Genomic DNA, 5769 nt, shown 5'->3' with positions numbered 1-5769 from the left:
ATGTGGCACAGAGCTACACGCTCTGACTTTCTCTGTACCATGCGCCGTGTGTACAAGCCAGTTTCTACTACTGTCATTTGACAGCATAAATGACAAACTTCTGGCATGCGCCATTTCTACATACGACATTCGATTGAAGTGATTCAAGTGCCTACAAGAAGCTTAGCTTGTAAGCTAACTAATAAGATATGTTTGGACACGATCTAATGATCTAATCAAAATTTAAACACTGAAGTACCAAAAGTTACTTTTTAAAAGAAATTAACGCACCCAAGCGCTCAAATCGATCCCTTAATCTCATTAGACTATTTTAGACCTTGAACTAAGTCTAAAAGGACCTATTACACCTGATTGACTATAATATTTCATATATATACACACACATATTAAAATTTGGCCGTTCAATAACCCATTTCTACTTTTGACCTCTATTCATAATTTAGCACAAAAACATTCCCCTAGCCATTTTCACTACAATATCACAACAAAATCACACCTTTATATATTCAAAACTAAATCTTAGCCCTGATTAAACATGTCACCACACATTCACACATAAGGGCTATGATTCACAAAATCACTATAATTTTTCATATTTCACAAATTAAATATGCATGCAATCCCCTAGGGCAACATATATACACAATATTCACATTAAATTAGTTCATTACAAAAACTTAGGCCATGTTTGGTATATCAGAATTGTGAAAAGGGAAATGGAATTGGACATGGAATTCTTCAGTTGGCTTGTTTGGTATACCAGAATTGCTTTCTTGAAGGAATCTAATTCCATCAAAATTGATGGAATCCAATTCTATTGTAGAGACCATAGAATCCACCAACTAAACATGGAATTGGCTTATGTGTCATTAAAAAAATAAAATAAAAGGTATTTTGAGCTTTAAAAGTATATTCTTTATTTTTTTATTGTTAAGTTTTTTATTAAAAATAAAATAAAGGGTATTTTGATTTTTTATATTTTAAATACATATACTTATTAAAATTATATCATGATTCCATCTTCATACCAAACACACTTTTAAAACTCAATTCAATTCCGATTCCGATTCTATTAACAACTCTTCTATCATACTGATAGAACACATTTGTTACCCACTTTTATTTGTCAATTAAGACCATTTTATTAATAATTTATCACCTTCAAGTGCACACATTACATTAGATTTGGAACTTTGCCTAAGTTTCTAGGTTCAGTGCACTAGGGGCATTTTGGTCCAAAAAATGAACTTTTGAGAAAATGTACAAGAAAAATTGAGAAATTTCATTTTATGTCCAGTTGATGAATGGTGAAATTATATTTTTAAAATTCATTTTAGTTTGGGAGTAATTAAATAAAAAAGTCAACACTTTCTTAAGTGTCTTAGTTTGTCCTAGTTTTTGGTTTGCCTTTGTGTGAAAATTTTTATATAATTTTGTGCAGCCTGAAATTTGGTTAATTTAATAAATTCTCCCTTCTAATTATGAATTTAATTCTGGACATGAATTAGATTTTGTTATATCATATGCTATTTAATTGAATTATGTGATTTATGTGACATAGGTGGCATGTGACTTGTGCATCAATTGGGCAATTGAGGTCAACACTCTTTGAGGTCAATGGCTGATGGTTTGCACATGAATTATGATTATTTTGAGGGATTAAATCAGCCAAAATGATGTGGATGACACATGGGAAATTAGACACACATTGGAATCATCTACAAACTAATAGGAAGTTGCCACCTTGCAAGTGTGACAAGGCTCCCATTTACAAGTGTGACAAGGAGCACGCCATTTTAAGCCCCAAATGGGATCCAACACATATCTCATTCATCTTCCACATTCTCTCTCTCTTGTTCATAGTGTTCTTCATTTTCTCTCTTTTGTTCTTCATTTTCCAGCACCCTAACCTCCATTTTCAGCCACCAAACCTCCACAAAACTCATACCATTCTTCTCCTCTCTTCATTTTCATTCCATCCCTTCCATCTTCACAAGGATTGAAGCTCATTTCCATCATTCAAGAGCTATGGAGTTTGGCCTTCACAAGCAATCACTAGGGTTCTTGAAGATGAAGATTGGCTAAGTTTCTTTGTGGAATCCTAGAGAGATGAAGATGGAGGATGAGTCTTGAGCTTCAAATTGGCTAAGTTCTTTTGTTTCCTGTCCTCTTCTCTTTTTACTAGATGGTTAGATTCCTTAATTTAGGGTTTAATCATCTTAGCTTATAAATTCTAATTTGAATTTGATGTTGATGTAAAGAGAGAGGATTGTTTCATTTAATTTCTTCCTTGAACAGCCATGACTGAATTTTGCCACTCTTTGTTTGGCACATAATCTTGTGTTTTTCAATTAGTGAATTTCTTGTGTTAATATTGCATAATCTTGTGGTGTTAATGCTTGTGTTGTTGAGTAGCTTGACATAATCTTGTGGTTGCTCAATTTATGTGTTTGACCATGGCTGTTGAGAGAGGATTTTGAGTGAATCACTGGGCTAATGTCTTCACCAATTGGTTAATTGAACTAGGGACTTTAATCTAAGACCTAGGGAGGTTAGCTAATTAGGTTAATTGGCTTTGGATAATTTTCTTAAGTCATGACAGCTTTAGTCAAAAGGAAAGGGAAGCTAAACTTAGCCTAATCATGAGAAGATAATGAATCCAAAATCAACTAATCTTTAGGGTTCCATTATTGCAAAAAAGGAAGTTCATTTCACTCACTTTCACTAGCATTTTAATTACTTGCACATTAGGTAATTAGTTTAGATAATTAGCTAGGTAACTAAATTTCTACAAACTTTGGTTGATTTATTTCACTAGATAACTTTCAATTAGACTTAAAACCATTCCTTAGGAGATGACCTAGGGTTGGCCCTATATTGCATTAGGGTTAGCTTTAGTGTAATTTTGAGGATAAGCGACTAATTTCCTATCAAAATTTTGGCGCCGTTGCCGGGGAATGGTTTAAGTTTAATTCTAAGGTTGTTTAGTACTTAATTTACATTTTTAGTGTTCCTGGAAAATTTTTTGAAAAATTATAAAAATTTATGTTTTGTGTTTTGTTTAGTGTTTTTTGTGTGTTTTGAGTGTTTTTATTCTGTTTTGAAAAAAAAAATTAGTGCAATTTTCGTTGGTTTGGTGTAGAGCTAAAAATACTCTGTTTCTAGTATCTCTGTCTGAAATTGAAAAATTAACTGGGAATGAGTCTGAGGAAATTTGAACTTGAAATTTATTTCATTGAAAGCTCTATATCTTAGCTTCACTTTAAAATTGGTTTGGTCAATTTTGGACGTGGGAAGTGTCCTGTGGGAATTTTACAATCTAACAAGGTCCAGGGATCCATTACAGAGGATTCCCAAAACCCTATTTCAACTTTGAGTTAGCATATCTTCCTCTTTGTGCGTTCAAATTGATTGATTCCAGTTTCATTTTTCTTATCACTATCTTATCTTTGTTTCTTGTGTTTAGGATTTTCTTTAATTTTTCCATTTTCCTATTTGAAAGTTTGTTAGAAGCTCTGAAAGTCTTCTGAACGAAATCCTGTTTCTCCAGACCTGAGGACCAACTTGTGAAAACTTCTGGGAACGATTGGGAAGGATTTTTAATCTGAAAGTTTTATATAATTTTCCTGTATATCTCTTGTGTTTCTCATAAAATTTTCAGCGGACTTTATCATGTGGAGTTTCTGCTAGAAAATTCACAAGTTCACTGTCTCCAGAGAGCCTACTGTGCGAATTCCAGAATTGCCAAAGCTTTTTGATTGAGCATTTCTAACTCTCTTTCTATTGTTTGGTGTTTTTTTTTTCATTTTGTTGCTATTGAGTATATTAAAAAAAAAAAAAAAATATTTCTCTTGCTTTTGTGTGTTTTGAATTGTTTCGTGTTGATTTGCATTTTAGTTTAGCTTGTTCTTTGTTCTTAATTTTCTTGAGCTTGATTAGTGCATGACCCGAAGAAAACATACCTCTTTTGTTGAATTAGATCCAGAAATTGAAAGGACTATTTCTAGATTGAGAAGATCACAACCTATTCTTGATTCTCATTTAGTTTGTAATTCAACAATGGAAGGTATCTTAGGACATGAGCATGTGCATAATGAGGGCCATGGGAATGGGAATGAGAATTTGCATGATGATGGCCATGTTAATAATGAATTTGAAGGCTTGCATAACCCTAGAGAGGAGAGGAGCATTAGGCAATTAACTCAACCTAATTGGCATGATAATCCTTATGGCTTATATGTTCCTCCTACTAATGTTCAATTTGAAATTAAATCCTCTTTGATTAATGCATTGCCTAAATTTCATGGGTTACCGGGAGAGGATTGCCATAGGTTTTTGCATACTCTCCTATTGGTTTGTGATACTATGAAGCCTATGCATGTAAATGTTGATGATGTTCAAGCTAAGGCTTTTGTATTTTCTCTTGAAGGTTTAGCAAAGGAGTGGTATTTCAACTACCCTTCTTATGTGAAAGTAAGCACATGGGCCGAGCTAAGAAGACTCTTCTTAGATAAATTCTTTCCAAATTCCAAGGTCACCAATTTGAGGAAGCAAATCTATGGGGTCCAACAAGGAGAGGATGAGAGTCTCTATGAGTATTGGACTAGATTCCAAGGCCTTTTGGCTAAATGCCCACACCATCAAATTTCTAGTGAGAATTTAGTCCAATATTTTATGAGGGCTTAATTCCAAGAGACAAAGTTAACATTGATGCCGCTAGTGGTGGATGCTTGATTGACCTCACTTCCTTAAAGGCTTGGGAACTAATTGACAAGATGGCTTCAAGTGGTGCTCAATACTCTACAAGGGAAAAGAGAAATGTGAATATGGTAGGTTCCTCAATTCTTAATGATTCATATGTGGACTTGCTAGCTGCCAAGATTGGGAGAATGTTGGCTCCACAAATATCTCAAGTGAGCAATGTAAGTACTTCTCAAGCACTTGTCCCTTATTCTTGTACTTTTTGTGACTCACCTATGCATGTAGAAAGCAATTGTCCTATTAAGTTTGAACAAGTAAATGCTATCTACAATGGAAAACAATCCTATGGTGGGAGGCAAGGGCAAGGAGCTTATTCTAATACTTACAACCCTTCATGGAGAGACCATCCTAATTTCTCCTATTCAAATCCAAATGTGGCTTTACAAGACAATCAACAAAGAGGATCCTATCAAAACACCTTTGGCCGTGACCCTCCACCTCATTTGTCTCAAGGTAGCTCTTCTCAAAGCTACAATCCAAGTGGTAATTCTCTTGCACCTTCTTCTAATTTTATAGTGATAGGAGGCTTGTTCCAATTGAGAGTTCTTCTAATTCAAACTCTTCTAATGATGTGAATGTGTTACGTAAGCAGTTGATTGAAATGAACTCTTGTATAAAAACATGTATGATGGCTTAGGGAACAAGGTAGAGAGTATGGGTAACAAGTGTGAGAACATGAACTCTAAAATTGATGCCCTTACTTCTCAAATGAATATGCTTGCTAACCAATTAAGTGCAGCCAATGCTCAAGCCTCTACATTACCATCCAACACCGTTGCTAATCCTAAAGCTAATCTTAATGCTATCACATTGAGGAGTGGCAAGGAGTTGGGAGAAAGAGTGCAAGAAGACAAAAGACAAGGGAAGGCCGAGAAGCCCTCTTTAAATTCTTCAATTGATGTTAATGTTTCTAGTTCTTCTTTTGCTCCTAATGATGCATCTTTTTGTAGAGATGATGAGGATGAAAACATTGAGGAGATCATATGTGAGCAACCACCATCTAAGGTG

The 5769-nt window shown here is 34.5% G+C and overlaps 1 non-coding gene across 1 annotated transcript; it reads right to left on the bottom strand.

Annotated features, from left to right (window-relative positions):
- Positions 1 to 4539: 4539 nt before the first annotated feature.
- On the bottom strand, positions 4540 to 4646 carry LOC129294030 (small nucleolar RNA R71). The gene has a single exon (XR_008589271.1). It is a non-coding gene; the product is annotated as a small nucleolar RNA R71 (small nucleolar RNA).
- Positions 4647 to 5769: the final 1123 nt, after the last annotated feature.

Source organism: Prosopis cineraria, unplaced genomic scaffold (genome assembly GCF_029017545.1).
Source record: "Prosopis cineraria cultivar Desert tree isolate PC_DT_omini unplaced genomic scaffold, ASM2901754v1 PC14, whole genome shotgun sequence".
NCBI classification, from domain to species: domain Eukaryota; kingdom Viridiplantae; phylum Streptophyta; class Magnoliopsida; order Fabales; family Fabaceae; genus Prosopis; species Prosopis cineraria.
This window is presented reverse-complemented; position numbering and strand designations above follow the sequence as displayed.